The sequence below is a fragment of the Oryctolagus cuniculus genome, chromosome Y (genome assembly GCF_051225735.1).
Source record: "Oryctolagus cuniculus isolate XC-2025 breed Fujian yellow rabbit chromosome Y, ASM5122573v1, whole genome shotgun sequence".
NCBI classification, from domain to species: Eukaryota; Metazoa; Chordata; class Mammalia; order Lagomorpha; family Leporidae; genus Oryctolagus; species Oryctolagus cuniculus.
Window position 1 is genome coordinate 20,664,489 of NC_142889.1, and position 12,985 is coordinate 20,677,473.

The following is a 12,985-nucleotide window of genomic DNA, read 5'->3' on the forward strand; positions in this document are numbered from 1 at the left end:
GCAGATGCACAAGGGAGGGGAGGGAAGGGGGGGATCAAGCGGGGGCGCGCGTGCGCACAGGGAGCACTCTCAGAGGCGAGTGTAACTGGATCAGGTTTGCTGCCAGCGGTGTGAACTTTGGCAGCCATTTTACAACAGCTCCACTCGCACGGACACAGGGAGCAGTGAGCATGCAACCGGATCCCCTGGGACAGGATTCCTTGGCCACAGCCCAAAGGGGAGGGCTAGTTGCACATAGTGATTTAGATGAAAGAGCTATTGAAGCTTTGAAAGAATTCAATGAAGACGGTGCATTGGCAATTTTTCAGCAGTTTAATGACAGTGATCTCTCTCATGTTCAGAACAAAAGTGCCTTTTTATGTGGAGTCATGAAGACTTACAGGCAGAGAGAAAAACAGGGGACCAAAGTAGTGGACTCTAGTAAAGGACTAGATGAGGTAAAAATTAAAGCATTCTTGGGAAGAACAGGCTACACACTTGATGTGACCACTGGACAGAGGAAGTATGGGGGACTGCCTCCAGATTCCATTTATTCAGGTCAGCAGCCTTCTGTTGGCACTGAGATATTTGTGGGGAAGATCCCAAGAGATCTATTTGAGGATGAGCTTGTTGCTTTATTTGAGAAAGCTGGACCTATTTGGGATCTTCATCTTATGATGGATCCACTCACTGGTCTCAATAGAGGTTATGCATTTGTCACTTTTTGTACAAAAAAAAGCAGCTCGGGAGGCTTTTAAACTGTATAATAATCATGAAATTCATTCTGGAAAATATATTGGTGTCTGCATCTTGGTTGCCAACAATAGGCTTTTTGTGGGCTCTATTCCTAAGAGTAAAACCAAGGAACAGATTCTTGAAGAATTTAGCAAAGTAACAGCAAGTCTTACAGACGTCATTTTATACCACCAACCAGATGACAAGAAAAAAAAAAACAGAGGCTTTTGCTTTCTTGAATATCAAGATCACAAAACAGCTGCCCAGGCAAGGTGTAGGCTAATGATTGGTAAAGTCAAGGTCTGGAAAAATGTTGGAACTGTTGAATGGGCTGATCCTATAGAAGATCCTGATCCTGAGGTTATGGCAAAGGTGAAGGTACTTTTTGTATGTAACCTTGCCAATACTGTAACAGAAGAGATTTTAGAAAAGGCATTTAGTCAGTTTGGAAAACTGGAACGAATAAAGAAACTGAAAGATTATGCATTCATTCATTTTGATGAACGAGATGGTGCTGTTAAGGCTATGGAAGAAATGAATGTCAAAGACTTGGAGGGAGAAAACATTGAAATTGTTTTTGCTAAGCCACCAGATCAGAAAAGGAAAGAAAGAAAAGCTCAGAGGCAAGCAGCAAAGAATCAGATGTATGATGATTACTACTATTATGGTCCAACTCATATGCCCCCTCCAACAAGAGGTCGAGGGCGTGGAGGTAGAAGTGGTTATGGGTATCCTCCAGATTATTATGGATGTCAAGATTATTATGATTATTTTGGCTATGATTACCATAACTATCATGGTGGATATGAAGATCCATACTATGGTTATGAAGATTTTCAAGTTGGAGCTAGAGGAAGGGGTGGTAGAGGAGTAAGGGGTGCTGCTCCATCCAGAGGTCATGGGGCTGCTCCTCCCCATGGTAGAGCTGGTTATTCACAGAGAGGAGGTCCTGGATAAGCAAGAGGCATTGGTGGCATGAGAGGAGGTGCCCAACAACAAAGAGGCTGCGGTCAGGGAAAAGGGGTCGAGGCCTGTCCTGACCTGTTACAATGAAGACTGACTTGCTATGTGGGATTACACCAGAAGTTTGCAGTGGAGTAATGGTAAGGAAATCAAGCAACCTTAAATATCTCGGCTGTATAGGAGCATATCCTATTGCAGAAGACCTCCCTATGAAGATCATGGAATCAAATACAGGACATTGAACTAATACTTGGACTTTGATATGAATTTTTTTAACAATTTTCTCTGCGGTGCAAGTTATTAAACTAAAGCTACTCTATTTTCCAAATGTGTTCCAACAGAAATCCTTCATAACTTCTATCATGATATCTTATTAAAGAATAAAGTTCTTCTCTTTAAAACATCTGCTCTATGTAGATTTTTCCCCTGTTTTTTTTTAAATTAAGGATCCCAGCAGTGGTATTCTGAAATATTATCTTGAATTTGTGTATTTAAATTTTATTGCAGTGGTATAGATGAATTCCACTATTGGTATCCTTAAATTTTATTTGTGCTCACCAAGGTTAATCATGATTGTCTATATCTTTTTATAGTAATAATCACTTTTGAATTGTGTTCAGATATGCAGCTTCAGGTGTAATCATCAGGGCTGGTTAGTCAGGCATTGCAGATAGTGGTTCTTTTCAGAATCTTTTTTAAAGGGTTGGTTAACTACCTCAGTAGCAGAGGATTGAACTATACCCTGGCTGTACTGTACATAGAAAAATCTTTGTAGATAAAAGCAAGGCTTGTTAAATATGATATGAGGGTAAGATTTTAATATACCAAATGTAACATTCTTAGTTGCCTTTAGTTTCAGAGGCTTGTAAGACTTCCTCATGACCATGATAACAGGCCTTGCTTTTGTCATATTTTGTGGCTTAAAAAGCAGCCTTGCTTCTTCAGATAGTGTAGTTATTTGGATGTATAATAGTTTAGCAAGATGTCACTTTTGTAAGACATCAGATGTTCAAAAAAAGTACATTTGAACTTGTACTAAATACTGCAGTGTCCCTTTATAAAAAGTCAGACTAAAACTGACAATTGTACAGCAAAGCCTGACATTTGGATATTTTGAAGTTTTTTCATAAATCATAGAAATTAGTATATGGCTGTAGTTTAGCTTTTTAGGTAAAAGGTATGTTTCATTAGTGCATTTCTTACTGCTGATCACTGTAAAAATGTGAATCAGCTTTCCATTTCCTATGCAGGTCATGGTAACTTGTAGAGTAGAGTACAATCATTTGTGCTATGTTTTTAATTTTCTAAAGCACCTTGATGACAGTGAGTATTCAGTGGTGAAGCATCCTCTATTGAATCACCCTCAAAAATTTTTTTGCCAAGTCCTAAGTTGATAGCTTAAAGTCAAAAGTAAAATTATAGTTTAATTAGGACTTTGTGTAAATAAATCCCTTCTCCCCTTCCCGAAAGGGATACTGCAGTTATATCACACAATCCCAATATGCACCATGATGAAGGTCAGAGCTTATACTTAATTAAGGTTTTATACACACCAGTTCCCCAGTAAATGCAAATTTAACAAGAAAATTAGACATGTCATATGTTCAAAATGCTCATGGCAAACAATCATTTTACATTCCTGCAAATAAAATTGTTTTATACTGTAAGCTGGAGGTGAGTGTAACTTATTTTAGTAATAAAGTTTTTATTTTTTATGTGTATTAATATAAATGTGTGTTAGTGTAGAAATCTTCTGGTTTAAAAATTTAGAATTGCACACATTTCAGTATGTTTATTTGTACTTACATAATTTTAGAATAGTGGTTGCCAATAGCCTGTATGTTTTACATTAATTGTTTTTTGTTATCTTAATAAACCATTTTGGTATGTTGTATGTCAGTTACTGGGATAGCTAGGACATAGAGTGTAATTTAAAAATTTGTCAATAAGTATTCATTGGAATATATGTAAATGTGCCTTGCCGGTTGTTGAAACTTACCTACAAAATGAGTATGGGGTGACAAAATTAGTTCTTGGTGCTTAATGAAACTTTCTGCCACTGATTTTATATATTATTACCCCATGCTTTTTAAAAGTACATCTCTCTCAAATCTTAGTGTGAGATTGAGGGCTACACAAAACATTTACATTTCATTCTACCATAATGAATATGCTAGGTTGTGGAAAGTGGGTAAACTAAATGTAGCCTTCAGTAAAATTGAATCTCAGTGTAATCCTTGGTACTGGTATTTTCCAGTTCCAAGGAGTTAAATGATCCCATCCAAGAGGTCCTTGCCATGCCTATGGGCACTTTACTGTCGTACCATTTTTAAGGGACACTGTCAAGGTGTTTAAGTTAATTCTCAGATTTATTTGTTGGGATTTTAGAACAGGATTGTTTGACAAACTAAAAACTGCATTTTCAAAGTTGAAAGATGAACACTTTTGTGAGTTCACAAATGTTTTCTTAAGAAAACATTAAAATACGAAGCTGTGGACTTCCAAGACTATTTGGCATTCTCAGTTTGGGGGCTTGGGAAAGAAAACTGATGTAAAGAAATTGTGAAGAATTGATGGTTATACGTAAAGAAGGGTAATGTAAACATTGATGATGAAATATGTATACACTCAAGTGAAATTACTTGACAGTGTTCATTTGAATAACTTTGAATTCAAGTCATTATAATTACTTTTAAAATTAAATATCATTTGCACTGTTCTGATAATGGGTGCAGTTTTTGAGCAATATAATCTGAGCTAAATATGCATGTAGTGATTGGTGATGTGAACAATTAAGTTCTGACAAGAAATACAGGTATTTTCAACCTTAAATTTCTGTAGTAAAATGAGTATCAAACTGTTAACAGACATCAAGGAAAACAGGCAATGCATATAAACATACTTTTGAATGTTGTGTGGCCTATAAAGCAATAATGCAATTTATATGGAATGTCATGGGATATAAGAAATGGAAATGCAAAAATAATCCTTTAGTAAAAATGTCAACATGTTAAAGGGGGAATGTTAATTAATGTAGGTTATTGCTATTTGTGATTTGTTTATGGGTTCTTGGCTTTGACAGCTTCAAAGAATGGACACATGGCAAGTTAAAGAAATTTTGTACATATTGTCAAGGAAAGGGTCCTAAATCCAAGAGTCAGGTCCCTTTCTTGGGATCTAAAATGTTTCCTTAAAACATTCTGATTGTTAAAAAGAAAACTTGAGTTACCTAACCCAAACATACACAAGATTTTGTTTCTGCAGACTACTTTCAAATCAAAAGTGTTCATAAATTTAGTTTTATCAGTTTTCAGAAAGTTACTTTGTGAGAAAACTGTGTTGTCTCTGTTCCCCCAAGCATGCTTTTTGTGAAAGATTTTCAGCCTTTGCAACTTAATCAGATGTTTAAAAAGAAGGGAGAATTCACAAACAAGAGCTGTTGCACTCTCATGGTAACATGTGTAACATGACAAACTTTTCTACTGATAACAAATCTTAACAAAAAACATAAAACATCTTCCTCATAAAATAGGAACAACAGAGAAATGGATTAATGGGGTAATCTGGGGCATTCCGTTGTATAACATATTTGAAAAGAATTAGGTTAACTTCAAGCTAGATGAGCAAAATTGACAAATTCACTACAAGTTTTTTCACGTAGCCAAAAGTTAATCAAAAATATGGCAAAAGATCACCATGACATGTAGCCTTTATTTTAAGGGGAGAAACAGAAAAGTAGAACAGCTTCATGCATTTAGGAGAGGGAGCTAATCCTACAATAAATGATTGTTCCAGTCTCTAGAACTTTGAACAGTAACCACCATGACAGTTTTTTGTGCATACCATAAAATTTTTACCTGACCATAGGAACTCAGTGGTGGGTATGAAGTTAATAAATAAGTAGCAATACATAAAAGAAACAGACTGGGATGGTGTTTAAGGTGTAGTTATTACTTAGTAACCATACCACTCAATAGGGCATGCCACTAAATATGCTAGTTATAACCAATTCTTGCATTTTTACCTGGGCAAATTAGTAGACTGACTTTAGAGTCTGTCACTTTTTTAAAAAAAATACTTGAGACTTAAATTCTGTTAGCACCACAGCCTGCCTTCAGTAACATTAAAATACCTTTGAGTACCAGAAGCATGCAGTTGGAAAAACAATCTTTTTACAAATGCAAATCAGTATTACCAACACTCTGGGTCAAAGATTAGGTTTTTAATGATATTAACAGTAGTCTGGTAAACATTTAGAATCTGACATTGAGAAACAAAAGCTTGTTACCTGACTAGTATTTTTGTTTAAAAATATTAGTTCTGTTAGCTTATTTAAATTGTCTGACATTTATTTATCCATAGAATTTATATTTATTTCATTCCTTTCATCTCACTGAAAACTGTCTGCAGGCTCTTTGATTTGGATTAGATGTGTGAAGTACTGTCTTTTGCCAAAAACCTCAAATTAACTGTTCTTTTAAACGTAGTGGATTTGTGCTTGTTTGGAGATCAGTTCAAAACTATCTGTACTATCTGTACTGCCTCTGATATTAAGATTTTATGTATAGCATAAGGAAGCTAGCTCTGACTATTTTCCTAAGAATAAAGACCTATTTTTGTAGCATGTCTTAGGATCTCCAGGAGTCCAAGAATTATTGTGAGTGTCCTCCATTTCATTTTTCACTTAATAGCTTTTAAATAGACATTTGGCAGTCATTAGAGATCTGTCTTGCTTTTGGATTATCTTATATATTCACAGAATCTAGTCATTGGTTAAAAAAAATCCCCAAGATATCCTCAATTGCAGTGAATGGAAGGTGTATAGAATAAATATTGGGCTGGTCTTCACTTAATTTTAATTGTTGATGGAAATATCCTGTGGTCATGTACATGTCTTTGGATTTGAAGTTAATGGTAATTTAATTCTGGTTTTCTGGGAACATGGCCCACTGTGCAGTGTTCTTTTCTACCACTGGCAAATGAAATTTCTCTGAAGATTTGGAAAGAAACAAAAAAAAGAGTGTCCATTGTTAAATAAACAACAGCAGTCACCGTGCACTTACTCCCCATGTAGGATATCTGTCCTTCATGTGTTGTAGAAAAAAATACACTAGAGAAAGAGAATTATAGATAAATATTCCAGATGGACATAGATACAAAAATCCCCATCCAAATATTAGCCAATCTAATCCAAAACACATCAGAAAGATCACTCACCTAGACAAATTGGGATTTATCCCTGGTATGCAAGGATGAATCAACATTCTCAAGTAAAGAAATGTGATATATCACATTAACAAACTGATGAACAAAATAAACAAAGATGATCTTAATAGATGCAGAGGAAACATTTTATAAAATACAACATCATTTTATGAAGAAAGCCTTATGCAAATTGTGTATAGAAAGAACATTCCTATATAAGAATGTTGTTGATATTTTGATGCTGATCACATTGAATCTCTAGAATTATTTTGGTCATATAGAATTTTGATAATATTGAATCTTCTAATCTTGAAAGATTTTCCCATTTTATATATTCTTACTCTTTAGCATTTTGTAATTTTCTTCTTAGAGATTTTTGGCATCCTTAGTTAAATTCAATCCAATAATTTATTTTTTGTGTCTGTTATGCATGAGATTAATCTTATGAGTAGTTTCTCATCCATGGTATTGTGTTTGTATTTTTAAGAAATGTTATCTTGCTGACCACAAACATTATTTTTTAAGATTTATTTATTTTGCTTGAAAGTCACAGTTGCAGAGAGGAGAGGCAGGGAGAGAGAGGGAGGGAGGGAGAGAGAGAGAGAGAGAGAGAGAGAGAGAGAGAGAGGTTTTCCATCCACTGGTTCACTCCCCAGATGGCCTCAATGGCCAGAGTTGCCTTGATCCAAAGGAAGGAGCCAGGAGCTTCTTCCAGGTCTCCCACATGGGTGCAGGGTCCCAAGGACTTGGGCCATCTTCTACTGCTTTTTCAGGGCATAGCAGAGAGCTGGATCAGAAATGGAACAGCAGGGTCTCAAGTGGGGCCAAGAGGGGGTACCAGCACTGCAGAAAGTGGCTTTACCCGCTTTGCCACAGCACTGGCCCTGGTATTGTGGTTGAATGCAAAGGTTATTGAATTTTGTGTGTTGATTTTATATCCTGCCACTCTACCAAACTCTCAGTGAAGTCTTTTGGATCCTCTATATATAGAACCATGTTATCAAATAGGGGTAGTTTGGATTCCTCTTTGCTAATTTGTTTCAATTTAGTCTCTTTTTATTGCCTAGTGGCTGTGGCTAAAACTAGCAGGACTATATTAAGTAGCAATGGTGAGAGAGGGGATCCACTGTATGGAGGAGAAAAAAGAAACATTATTTCTCTTCAAATCAGCTAATTTGGCCCCTTCTAAACAAGAACTAAAAGGTCAAGAACATGCAAGTCTTCTGGATTTAAATCATTTCAATTTAAATTTAGATAATTTAGATGATCATACAAAGACCCAAGGAACCACATTGTTTGGAAATATCATGAACATTAGCTATCACTTCGATGGAGCAAAACCAGAACATTTTCCTGAAGCCATATGGTTGTGGTTCAGTATGTTTTTTGAATGACCCAGTTATCTTATATTAAGGGTCAAACTGATAGTTTTGAGACACAAGCACAAAAGCTCTTGTACTTAAAATTGTGACAGTGAGAGAACACTCAATTATCAAGAAGGATTGGATAGGATAAGGTTGTATTTTTGAAAGTTTAACATTGATATGAAGAAACCAGAGTACTGATCTTTTTGAGGGTGGCCAATCCATTTGATGTAAACATGAAGAACTTCTAAAGTAAAACGTCTTGTGCCTTTCATTAAGTGCACAAATTGGAAATAAGTCTGGGAAAGCTCTCCAAAAATACATAGGAGTCCCCCATCAGGAGGATGAGTGCCCTGCCAATAGTGTAAGAAATTTTCTGATACTATATGTAACTTTATTATTTTAGTAGAATTAGTGTAAAACAGTGGCATGACTTTGTAGTACTATGTAATTTGGGGGTTTGACATTTGTAAAATTCAGGCTTTTATGTATGATGTATCATAATAGAGCTAATTTATCCACTTGCTGATCTTTGCATGATCAAAATACCAGCTTTTTGCTGCTTTGAAATTAGAAGATTTTTTAAAATGTAACTGTTGATATCGGCATTTGTGTATGAAAAGACTCCATAATAGATCTTGTTTCTAAAAATTCAAATACAACTACAATAAATTCTAGTTAGTCAAGTGTTACTGCATAAATATTCTGTAATATGTGTATAAAAGTGATGCTTTTGACTTCATATGAAACACTCCATTTGACTTATTCATTGATGACTACTTAAATTAATAAACATTACATTAAATTTTCATAAAGGGTGAAGTTCTTTGGGAAACATTTGAGTGAACTTATAAGAGTACTAGAGACTCAACCAATTTTCTAGTTAACCATTATTATACATTGCATGGTCACTATCCATTCAGGTAAGTGCCAGCTATATAGTGATTAATAATAATTATTATTAATAATAGCACAAAACTACATTAAATGTACTGGTGGCAGTTATATGACAATTGAATGTAAGATATTTATATAGGCAATAACAATAAGAAAATAATTATTATTCAGCTTTTGTATATTTTAAGAGAGGGTATGGAATGTAATTCAAGCATCATTTCCAAGTAGTTCTACATTGAATTAGATTTTTGTTGCATTTCTATTGTTTTTATTTATCATGCTAAGATTAAAGGTGCACTGAATTAGCAGAATTCTCAGACAGGTAATCATCTCATTCATATATTTCTTGATTTTTATATTCTCATGGATATTTCATTTCTCCATGTAGCGTTTGAAGTAATTAAAAACACATGAAAAATCTTACAGACATTTCATTTTAAAGATGTTTATGTTGAGCGGCCCATGAGAGCGGGAGGGGGTGGTGGTGGCGGGAAGGTGCTGCTCTTTGGCATAAATTGCAATCAATTAGGGATCGTTTCTCAGAATTGAGTTAGAAGTGGAAGTTCAGAAAAGCGAGGCCACCATTGCTGCTTTGAGCACCTCAGAAGGGCAGAATGGATTTATCAGGAGTGAAAAAGAAGAGCTTGCTAGGAGTCAAAGGAAATAATAAAAAGACTGCTCTGATGAGAAGTCTAAGGACTGCTCTAAAGATAAAAGGGCCACCAAGGAGTCCAGTGAGAAGGACCCCAGCCAGGACCAGGCGTGAAAGCGGTGCAGCGCTTCCAGCGGTAGCAGCAGCACCAGGTCTCCTTCCAGCTGCAGCTCCAGCTTGGGCTCCAGCACCAGCAAGGGCTCCAGCTCCACCTCGGCTTCAAGCCGCTCCTCAGCTCCAGCTCCAGCAGTTCCTCTGGCTCCTGGAGCGCCTCCTGGTGCAGGCACAACAGAAGGCACTTGGGCTCCAAATCCAAACCACCTTAAAGAGATGGAAAGCAAAGGAAAAGACGGAACCCATCCCCTAAACTCACCAAAGTGCACATTGGGAGGCTTACCAGGAACATGACCAAGGACCACATCATGGAGATATTTTCCACCTATGGGAAGATTAAAATGATTGACATGCCTGTTGACAGGATGCACCCATCTGTCCAAAGGCTATGCCTGTGTGGGGTTTGAGGAGGCTGAGAAGGCCCTGAAGCACATGAATGGAGCACAAATTGATGGGCAGGAAATCACTTCTACTGCTGTGCTGGCCTCCTGGCCCAGGCCGCCCCCTTGGGGATTCAGTCCTCCCAGGAGAATGCTTCTGCCACCTCCTATGTGGCACGGGTCACCCCCCACGCATGAGAAGGTCTCCTCCCCGAGGCCAGGTCTCCCGTGCACTGGCTATCTTGCTCTCCTGGCCACCGCCATCACAGGAGCCCCTCCAGCTCCAACTCTTCCCAGCGAAACTCATGCCCCTGTAACTTGTATCTCAGCCACCTCAGTTCTGTCGCTTTTCTAGCCAGAAAAGGCTGCGTAGGAAAGGGAATTCCTCATGCAGGCAGGCTTCAGTGTCCACAGTGGAATCATTTTCTCTGCAGGTCGAGTTCTGGCTGCAGAGCCTTGAGGGTGTGGGGTTGTGCCTGGGAAGATGCCCTCCAGTTTCAGAGCCAGAAAGCTCACCCATTCCTGGTTCCCAAGAGTCCCTTCAGCAGGGACAAGCGAGACTTCTGGTACAATGAAGCTCCACCTGCAGTGACCCTTCTACAGGTGGCCTGGACCAGGCTGTAGCCTGCTCACACCCTTGCTGGGCATCGCTGTCCTACAACCAGCTACTGTTGACCCAGAGGGGTGGCCACGAATGGCTCTGTCTCTCCACATACTCCTCACACCCCTCTCCAGGTCCCATCACTCATTGACGTTGGTGAGTGAGCTGAGAGCCCGCTCTGCAGGTTCATCATAGAAACCCCCCATTGGCACCTGCCACTCACGGTGGGCTTGCTGGTTACCTTGGCAATGTGTACATTGCTCTTTTTGGCTTTTATTGTATTGATAGTACTGTACAATAAAAGTACTATCAAATTCCTGTTTTGAGTTTTGTAAGTTTGTAGCATTTTAGATAACTGTTGTGTTAGTGCTTTGTTGTGTATAGTGGGAGAACTGTGTTGAATAAACCTAGGGTTAGAATGCAAAAAAAAAAGATGTTTATGTTAATTTTACTATATCTTCTAATTTAATTGGGACACCAACATTTAGAAATTCCAATTATATAAAAAATTGGTTTGTTACAAATTCATTTACTCTTTTACCACATTGGGGTACACAATAAAAGAAGGAAAGGTTGTTTCCTTAATTTTTTCTTCTGAATTTTCTTCTTATGCCTTGACCTAATTGATTTGGATTTGAACAAATTGACTTATGCTTATATCCTTGTTTTATTCCCAAGATATTGATTGGAATACAAGTGGTACTTAAATTTGTAAAAATGCCATCAAATCAATAATGGGAATTGATCTGTGTCTTAGTTAAGCCATACCTCCATATCTAATTTTCATCTCTGCTAATTTTGACCACTCAGATATAATTTAACAGATTTTTTCTTCAATATTTTGCTAAAAATATATGTACCTGAAGTTTTCTGGAAAAATGTGTAAAAACCAATTTATATTCTTAGTAGTGACTCACAATGTCTTAACTGATTCCAGTAAACTTCAGGCTTCCATGGGGCTATTGTTTATACAGGTCTGAAGAGTCATTAAATCCCATCTTTTATAATCCTCTAAGATTCTGTGGTTTACTGAATAAGATTTGGAGAGCAATACCTTCAAAATCCTTACAATTCACTTGAGAAATGACTTTAACTTGCAATGATTTCAGTGTTCATCTGTGGCTGTTGAAGTCAGATTTTTTATAAGACATTGGAATTATAACTGACTTTATAAAATGATATATATAGGATACTATGACATGAAAGGTGCTTCAAGAATCTACCATATTAGGGTAGTGAGTAAAACCACTGCCTGCAATACCATTATCCCATATGTGCACTTGTCTATGTTCTGACTGCTCTATTTATGAACCTACTCCCTACGAATGGCTTTGAAAAGCAGTAGTAGATGGCCAGTTTTGTGGATCCCTTCTAAAATGTGGGCGACTTGGAAGATTGTCTTGGATCCCAGCTTTGATCTGGCCCTGCCTTAATTGTTCCAGTCATCTGGGAGTGAATCAGTGGATAGAAGAACCCTCTATACCTCTCTCTCTCTTTTTGTATAGCTCCAACTTTCAAATAAACAATTTTTATTCTTCGTATTATTTGTTGAACTCTTAACTTAACATAGAGCTAATCAGATGTATATAAAGTCAATTGAAAATATCAGTGAAAAATAAGAGTGGGGATAAGAGAGGGAGGAGGAAATCTGTAGCTGTAATGCTGTATATTTCTGCATACATTCCTACAGACTTACTTCTAAGGGTACAGTTTACAAAATTGTCATGAGACCCCATACCCCATTAGAATTGGTGGTAAAAATGCCATCTTAATTGTTAAAGTGATCATGTTAAGTGTTAAAGTGAACATATAAATAGGATTAAATTTTAAAGAGATCATATAAATAGCATCAAGTGCCTGGTAATAATAATAGAATTAAAAAGGAGCGAATATCCAACATGGGAAGCGGTCCACACAGCAGACTCAGAATGACAATCACTTTGAGTAATATTCTGATCTCAGAATCAGCCCTTAAGGCATTCACATGTGGCTGAAAAGCCCATGAAAGCATTTCAGGAATGGAAATCCAAGACAGTGTGGCAGAAAATGTTCTAAATGAAGGATCTCTTTGAGTGATACTCAAGTGGAAAGAAGG

At 37.2% G+C, this 12,985-nt stretch overlaps 2 pseudogenes; both read left to right on the forward strand.

Moving 5' to 3' along the window:
- Window positions 1-226: 226 nt before the first annotated feature.
- LOC149119342 (heterogeneous nuclear ribonucleoprotein Q pseudogene) lies at window positions 227-1,767 on the forward strand (annotated as a pseudogene).
- A 7,904-nt stretch (window positions 1,768-9,671) lies between these two features.
- LOC149119343 (uncharacterized) lies at window positions 9,672-10,913 on the forward strand (annotated as a pseudogene).
- The last annotated feature ends 2,072 nt before the right edge of the window (window positions 10,914-12,985 follow it).